Consider the following 9430-nt stretch of genomic DNA (forward strand, 5'->3'; position numbering starts at 1 on the left):
AAGCCACAAATGCTTTAAAAATTGCAATGCAATAGAAGTTCATATGGAAGGAGGCAGTGCTTCAGATACCACTGAAGTCTTTGTAGGTCAATGCCAGCACCTTGAATTGTGCTTGGAAACAAAATGGAAAGCAGTGTGTATAATCCCAGACTAGAAAGTGCACTCTATAATGTGTTACAATAATCAAAATTCAGTGTGATTGACTCCCTGCGGCTACATTTTCCTTCCCAAGAATAAGCATAACTGGGACACCAGACAAAACTGGGCAAAGGCTCACCTAGCCATCAGTTCTCCTTGACGTTTCAAGAATAATCCCAAACTGTGGTCCTGCTCTTTCACAGGGAGTGTTTCCACTTCCAGAACACATTATAACCCCAATTCCAGGTTGTTTACTGATCAACAGGACTTCAGTTTGGAAGGGCTCATAGCACTGTGGCAATCAAACCTTAAAACATAACAAAGAGTTTTACAGAACATGTTTTATTGCATATAAAATGTAACTTGGAAAAAAAAGCTTAAGTACTGTTCTGCTCATTTCATTTTTCAGTACATACAAACATCTGGAAAAGCTCTTAGTTTCCACTTTGTGCAAACATGCACAGTCCAGCAAACCAGGAAACCAATGCAGTATTTGCAGCAGATTTATACTGTACAGGTAATGAAACTGGGATACTTTTCCACTAGTGGAATCTAACACTAGCACTGTATGTACCATTTTTATGCAGCTGCCTTATATTAAGTCAGACAGTTAGTATATCCCACCATACAATTTGTACCTGCCTTTCAAATCTCAGCCAGAGATCTTTTCTACTTTTGTTACTGAAGATCCTTTAACAGAAAATGCTCGGCATTAAGCCTGGAAACCTTTCAGCGTAAACCATGTGCTCAGCTATTGAATTATGGGCTTTCCAATCCAAAACATATTTACATAGAAGTCACTTGACTTCGAACTTGTCTTTGAAACATATGCATTTAGGATAATAGTGCAAGAAATCTCTTCTTTGTTCAGTCATATTGCTATGAATGTTTATTACTTTCTGTATACCTAACAAAGAATACAATTGCCCCATCTTCCCCTACTCCAGACACCCGATTCTCTTCTGTGCTGAGACAGCTATTAATTAAGTTAAGCACTAGAGTACCCAGGCATGAATGCACACGCATGCATATGCACACACGAGTAAAGGGTGCTGCTATGCTGCCAATAGGCTTCTACCATTGCTATGACTTGACTATGTTATGCAATGGCAGGTAAAACTCTAGCCTACAGTGCATGAGATAGCAATCTGAATGGAATTGCATCAGCAGCATACACAGGTGACTCTGGACTTAATAAACTTACAAAACATGCACCTTAGATCATTGGTTGGCCACACAGTACTCCTAGACACACTGCAGACCCCAAAGGATAGGCTAGATATGCACATGGTAGACATGTTGTGAGCGGAGCCAGCTAGAGCCAGGGGTCAGACTAGATGGCCCCAGAGACCCTTTCTGACTTGTTCTGTTTCTATGTTTCTAAGACCCACCTACTGTGCCTGTGGTATACCGCATCTCCAACTGCAAAAGAAAAGCTTGATAATAAATAATAACATGTAACTTCCATCAAAATGCAATGAACCAGGCCTGCTGTTTGAAGGGATCCACCTGCTTATCTTGATAATAGGTCTCTGGACACATGTATCCAAAGACTATTCTGATTGGACCACTGAATTGTATATCACCAAGTGCACCAGGTTGTATATCCTGATTGTACCACTGCCATGATCATGGGCAGGATAGATGGCAACACAGACCACTGTTTACACCACTGTGGTTAAAACTGATTTGTACCTGCAATCTAACTAGTCCCCATGCAAACTTCTGCTAGCGACTGGTATAAAAAGAGTATAAAAGGAGTTGGCAACTGCTGTGCATGTGATTTCAGGTCACTGAATTGAGGCGGGGAGAGAGAGATGAAAACTCTATAGAATGGTCATTGGACAATATAATTATCACATTCTGCTTTTATTGCATTACTGGTTTACTAATTTTGTTGATTTTAGTGTTTTTGGTAACCTCCTCTATCAGCTGATGAATAGTATAATTTGCTCAAAAAAGTAGTAATATAATTCTATATTTCTCACTCCTGAAAATGGGTTTTCTAAAGCATTAAGTACTGTATATTCAGACATCATTGTAGTCCTGCTGATGTTTTTAAAATGCTCCTATACTTTCTTCCAGTTTCAGCAAACCTTTCTGTGAACATTCTAGGAAGCTAAAACCATTCTGTGGATTCACAGTTACTATCAAAGAATCTGAACCAGTACAACTCTGAGTATTGCTCACTGTTATATCATTTTACACCACACCCTCTATCAACTTAGCACTCTGCAAAAAGTGTACAGCCCTAAATAATGTTTTTAAAATGAGAACATTGTTTCAAGCTAATGTGAGGCAGAAATTTTCAAATTAATCTGTAAATCTGTCAGTAATAAAGGGCAATTTCCATCTAAACCACTTCTTGCAGGCATTACCTGAAACTCCAACCCAGTAAGATAATTCCTGCTATTCAAATGAAATTTGTTGTTGGAAGAACTGTGGGGATTGGTATTATGCAATGTGATTGGCCCGTGCCTTCAAAGCAGTGACTGAGAAGGGGCTGGGGCTATTAAGAATTAATAAAATACTCAAGTGCCATGCCACAGCCAGACTGTGCTTACATGTTTCCTCTGATTTATGGAGGTCTGAACCCCTCTGCCCGTTTTTCCTGAAGAGAATCTTGAGTAGCAGCTACATTAAAATTATTATGTGCATGCCATAGCTTTTCCCAGGCATAATGACACAAGCCTTTGTTACCCTGCAACACTTTGATATAGCTCCATAAGAACAAATCACACAGGAAATTAAGGTTCTAATCAGAAACTGTCTAATGGTCAGTAAACGATTGCAATATGTGAGGGCTTAAGGTGAAAATCTGATCATTTTTAATATACCACCATGAACACACCTACATGTAGTAGGCAAGATAGCTTGTGCTGCACAGTGGTTCTAAAAGTATCCATCTTACAGCAATTCCTGTGCATGTCTACTCAAAAATAAGTCCTGTAGATATTCCTACCTCACAAGGCAATAGGACTGCAGCCTTAACCTCTTGTGCTATAGTTATCTCTTCCTTCCATTGTGTTCTTCTTACTATTTATAAGAAAGATTTTACTTCTCTTACAACAGAATTAATAGAGAAACTAACAAGAAAGGGATGCTCCTATCTTTAATGTTAGGATGAGTATGAGTTGGCATTACTTGGTTGTCCAGTGTGTGCATAGTATGTTAACAAGGATTGCTTTTGCATAACATTTGGAATAGTAAGATTGTTATTACTGTTATTTTGGAATGGTTGCCAACTCTGCTGGTGCCATCCGTTTGGTAGGCAGTGACTCTATGTAGACCTGCTTAGATAAAAGACATACAAATATTTAGCACATTCTGTTAGAACTTAGGTTTGTATAAGAGTGTATGATTGGGAATTTTATGGAGCCCTTCAGCTGGAAAATGGAAAGATAGAATCTCAGGAATATATGGCAGTCAATGGATATTCGCAGATTTATACATTTTATCTACCACAGATTTTTTTTTCAATCATGGTTTGTTTTCTTTATATATCTGAGATTTTGCTGCTGGACTGTCCTTTTTGCATCAGCCTAAATTCGTTCAATGCACGAAAACCACTTTGTATCTTTTGATTTGACCAGAAGGGTCATTAAAAACATTGTGTGTGTGTGTGTGTGTGTGTGTGTGTGTGAACACCTATTACTTTCTGGATGAAAAAAAAAGTCCTGAATTTGTTCACCTAAAGAAGATGAACATTACAGTGATTTTTCAAGTCAAATTGGTCCTTGCTGAAACAGGCCACTAAGATCCAGGGATATGCAAAATGTTTCATATCCACTTTGCAGTGAATTCTGACTCTCCCTATTCCACTTTCCTTGAGTGTTACCATGTTCTTCCTCTATGCACATAACACATTCCATCCTCATATTCTAGCTCAATAATTAGATTAGACCCTTAATCTAATCTAAAATAAAATAAAATAAAATAAAATAAAATCTAAAATAATCTAAAATGAACATAAGAAATAAAATAAAGAAAAATAAAAATCTAAAAATAATAAAATCTAAATAAAATAATCTAAAATCTTCATCTAAAATGCAATTTGATAATAATTTGGATATGGTAGTGATTGCGGGAAGCATGGCATATTTTATCAAAATGCATTGTCTGGACAAAACTGAAACAATTGCTATCCAAAGAATCAGGACAACAAAAGATAATGACAACAGGAATAAATAGTTGATAGCTACTGAAATCTCCACAAGGTCCAGCACTGAAAATTAATACAGTATATGCCCAGTCGAGAAGGCAGCCTCTGGAGTGATCATGATCCTGTGTTCTCTAGAAAGTACAGATGGATCCTCCCGATTCTGACAAATCAGTAATTTTGATTTGTTTGAGAAAATGTAATCCTGGTAGGTTCATTTAATACATTTCTGAATTACACCCTTTGCCTACCAGACAATACTGTATACGATAGAATGATGATACAAACCAAGCAAAAATGTCTACATTGTATTAACAACATTATAGTTCCAGTAAAGTGTAACACAAAACATCCCAACGCCATTAAAAGCCTCTTGGAACAGGAAAGCCTTTCTTTGCCACCTAAATAATAATTCAGAGGGAATCAGTCTACTTTATCTAGGCTATAAGTTTCCTGTTGAGGGTGCTGCTATAGGATAGGGCCTGTCTCCAGCACCGACACCAACCTAGCCTCTTTAAGGGGTGGCAGATATAACAAGATCATAAATTATGGACAGGTTCATATGGAAGAAGGTACACTTTCAGATATCCCAAACAGTTTAGGGCTTTGTAGATCAAAGGAGCACTTTGCATTATGTCCAGAAACAAATAGAACATCACACCAGACCAGGGCTATATGGTCTAGAAAGCACACTCCTAGCAAAGGTTTGATGTTTCCACTAGTCATTTCAAATATTTTACTAAGGCAACCACACTGATTTTGGGTTAAAGGTAAAGGTAAAGGTTCCCCTTGACATTAAAGCCCAGTCATGCCTGACTCTAGGGGGCGGTGCTCATCTCTGTTTCCTAGCCGAGGGAGCCAGCGTTTGTCTGCAGACAGTCTCCGTGGTCATGTGGCCGGCATGACTAAACACCGAGGTGCATGGAACGCTGTTACCTGCCCACCGAAGTGGTACCTTTTTATCTACTTGCATTTGCATGCTTTCGAACTGCAAGGTTGGCAGGAGCTGGGATGGAGCAACGGGAACTCACCCCATTGTGCAAATTCAAACCGGCAACCTTTTGATCATCCAAGCCCAGCAGCACAGCAGTTTAAACCACTGCGCCACCTGCATCCCTTATTTTGGGTTACAATAAACTAAACATGATGCACGGATCACTGTGTTCAGACTTTCCTACACAAATAAGAGGGATGGGTGACACATGTGGAAAAATCATGCCTGGCCACACCAGTCCACTGACTTTGTAGGAGCAGTAATGAATCCAAGGGCACCCCCAAACTGGTAATGAGAGTACTACCCCTTTCTAATGCATGTTCTTCCCTCAGTCTTGGGTTAAATTGTGCATATACCAACAAGGCCTCTGCTTTGTCTAGCATGGCACATCAGTTTGTTCATATATGTTTGCTCCCATATTGCAGCAGCATAGGGCTTCCACAGCTAACATGGAACCATTGAAAGGAGATGTAAAGCTGGGTATCATAAACTTTACCCAGAATTCTGTGTGCCATCCCCAGCAACGTCATGTAGGCATTTAAAAGCCCAGCGGACATGATACAGTCCTGAGAAAACCCACAAACCAAAGGATGACAGGCTGAGCAGGAGTCTATCAGTGCTACTTTCAGAGAATGGTCAGATGAATAGGGCCAAAACTGCTGTAAAACAGCCCCCCCACCCAAGTTCCCTATTAGCCTTACCTCCCAGAAACTTAACATGGTCGATGGTTTTGAATAACATGTTCCTACTGCTGGTCATCTACCAAGGTAATGCCATCACCTCTAGTATCTTAATCAAGAAAGGCAAATGTGAAAGTGACTGGGAATTATCTAGGGGGATAGGAGCCAGTGATGATTTAACAATAGGATTGGATAGGATAGAAATTGTGTGGTATCCATAAGGCCATCAAGCCCAACTCCTTGTTCCACATCCCCATGTGGTTACCCACGGGGATGTGACTTGACATGCTAGCTTGATGTTATGTAGGAAAAGAAACTTACCCCTCTTTCCAAAGAACATGTACAACCACTAATTCAACTGGCCTTCCTTTAGTAACAGTAAATGCTGAGCCAGTTGCTGTTCTCAAAAGTCTGGTGGGCATACCTGGGTCAAACTGCCCACTTCTTCTTCTTTGCTTTATCAGGTTTCAGTCACAAATGTCAGTCAATTCTTTCATTCAGGATCAAAGCTTGGATCATAATGTTCCTCCCCATCATTGGCCTGGAATTCAGCAGCAACATTTTATGGCAGGTCTCCACAAGTTCATATAATTTGTTGATGGATGGTGAACCAGGATAATAAAAAAGCTGCAAATTATCCCCTCTTTCCCTCTTTTCCACAAAGAACTCACTGCCATATCTCCCGAATTCTCAGAGCTTTTGTAGGTACTTCTTTTGAAGCTATACATTAAGTAATCTTTAAATGGCTTAATATTACTTGGCATGCAAAGGGACATGAGCATACAAGGCCTACTAAAAAGCTTCTGTCTAGATGGGACAAGGAGGGAGGGTGGGAAAATGTGAATTTAGGAATGGATTTGGGATTAACTGACTCAACTGGTGAGGAAGAGGAGGGAGGGAAACTGGAACAATCTGGCAAGTAGTCTGGTAGAATCAGTAGAAGAAATATCTGGTGAATTTCAGTGGCCTGGTAGATTACTTTGCACTGAGGATTTTTCACTGATAGGTTTATCTTCTTCTCAAGGATATTTCCTAACTGTTCCAGTTCTTTGGTTGTTCATATAGTGTCTTCCCATCTGATACTTTGTGTGATTTTTGCTTTTACACCTCACATTTTTAAATCTATTCATGAATTTACTAATTATAAAATTATTCCAAAGTAGATGCTCTGTTGTGGTACTTTAAGTGGTCCAATACTGGCCACTCTAAAATCTGGCTAGTACTGATTTAAAATAGAGAGCAGTTTAAGTGGGTTATAAGAGCTTAAGATGAGCCTCACTGGATCAGACCAAATGTGCAGCTAGTCCAGCATCTTGATTCCACATGGGCCAACCAGATGTAGGACACTGTCTTTCCCTACTATTCTATCATTATAGAAACATAGAAACATAGAAAGAGAGCGAGTCAGAAGGGGTCACCCAGGCCATCTAGTCTGACCTCCGGCACCAGCCGGCTCCGCTCACGACATGCCCACCATGTGGACGTCCAGCCTATCCTTGAACACCCGCACCGATGGGGCCTCAACGACCTCTCGTGGAAGCCCATTCCACACCCTCGGGGTCCTGACTGTCAGGAAGTGCTTCCTGGCATCCAGATGGAACCTTGGCTCCCTGAGCTTTGCTCCATTGGAGCGCGTCCTGCCTTCCTCTGCAGGGGAGAACAGGTCACTACACATCTCCATGTGACATCCCCTGTATATCGCCAACATATCCCCTCTGACTCTCCTCTTCTCCAGGTTGAAGAGACCCAGTTTCCTCATTCTCACCTCATACGGCATCCCCTGCAAACCGGCCACCAACCTTGTGGCCCCACGCTGCACTGACTCCAACCTGGCTATATCCTTTCTGTAATGAGGGGCCCAAAACTGAACACAATACTCCAATTGCGGGCACACCAGAGTCGTGTAGAGTGGTAGTAATACCTCTCCTGATCTAGAAGCCACACTTCTGGCTATGCAACCAAGCATGGCGTTCGCCCTCTTGACCACCGCATTACACTGCTGACTCATGTTTAGCCTGCAGTCAACCAGCACCCCGAGGTCCCTTTCACAAGTGCTGCTCTCCAGCCACTTGTCACCTAACCTGTACTTATGACAGCTATTCCTATGCCCCAAGTGCAAGACCTTGCACTTATCCACATTGAACACCATCCTCCTGTTGTCTCCTGCCCACTTCCATAGTCTGTCCAGATCCTTTTGGATCTGGAGTACCTGCTCCTCGGTTGTGGCCACTGCTCCAGTTTTAGTGTCGTCTGCGAATTTGATCAGCAGACTGTTCACTCCTTCTTCCATGTCGTTAATGAAAAGATTAAACAGGATTGGCCCCAGGACAGAGCCCTGGGGGACTCTGCTTGTTACTGGCTGCCATCCCGATGATTCCCCGCGAATGGTTACCTTCTGCTTTCGGTCAGTCAACCATGCCCTAATCCACTGGATAGTGCTTTGGTGTATCCCAAAACTCCTGTTTCTCCACCAGGATATCATGGGGCACTTTGTCAAAGGCCTTGCTGAAATCCAGGTATATCACATCCACTGCATCCCCTCCATCTAGCCATCTCGAAACCTTGTCATAGAATTCCACAAGGTTTGTCTGGCAGGACCTGTTTTTGCGGAAGCCGTGTTGTGTGGCTGTCAGCCTCCCTTTCCTATCTAGCATCACTAGATCTTTCTCTATTATGAGCCTTTCCATTGTTTTTCCTACAATGGACGTAAGGCTAACCGGTCTATAATTCCCCGTGTCCTTTCTACTACCCTTTTTGAAAATTGGGACCACTAATGCCACCCTCCAGTCCTTTGGAACTTCACCTGTTCTCCACGAGGTCTCAAAAATGGAGGCCAGCGGGCGTGAGAGAACCCCTGCCAACTCTCTAAGTACTCTCGGGTGTAACTCGTCAGGGCCTGGTGCCTTTGTAATGTCCAATGCCCTGAGGAGCCCCTTGACTTCAAGGGGGGTGACTCTAATCTGTGCCCCTAAGTCCCCAGCCTCATCTAATCTATGTGGATATCCCCCGTCCTGCTTTGGGGAGAACACAGAGGCAAAATAGTCATTTAGCATCTGTGCCTGTTCCCTCCTATCAGTCACTGGATCTCCTTCCTCCTTATTTAGTGGTCCCACCACTTGTCTCCCCTTCCTCTTCCTATTTACATGCTGAAAGAAGCCCTTTTTGTTGCTCTTGATATTCTTGGCAAGTCTCAGCTTGTAATCAGCCTTAGCCTTGCGAAGAATCCTTCTGCAACGGGCCTCCTCCTCCCGGTATACCCTTTTCTCTATTTCCCCCAGTACCCATTTCCTACGGAGGCTCCTCTTTCGTCTAATCCCTTTAACCACCTCCTTTCGGATCCATGGCGGCACTCTCCTCCGCCTTCCCACCTTACTGACTAGAGGTATCGTCAAGGCTTGCACCTCCAAAACCTCCCTTTTGGGTGCTATCCACCCTTCCTCAACTCGCTTACCTTCCGGT

The sequence above is a fragment of the Varanus komodoensis genome, unplaced genomic scaffold (assembly GCF_004798865.1).
Source record: "Varanus komodoensis strain SLA01 unplaced genomic scaffold, ASM479886v1 scaffold20_1, whole genome shotgun sequence".
Classification (NCBI taxonomy): Eukaryota; Metazoa; Chordata; class Lepidosauria; order Squamata; family Varanidae; genus Varanus; species Varanus komodoensis.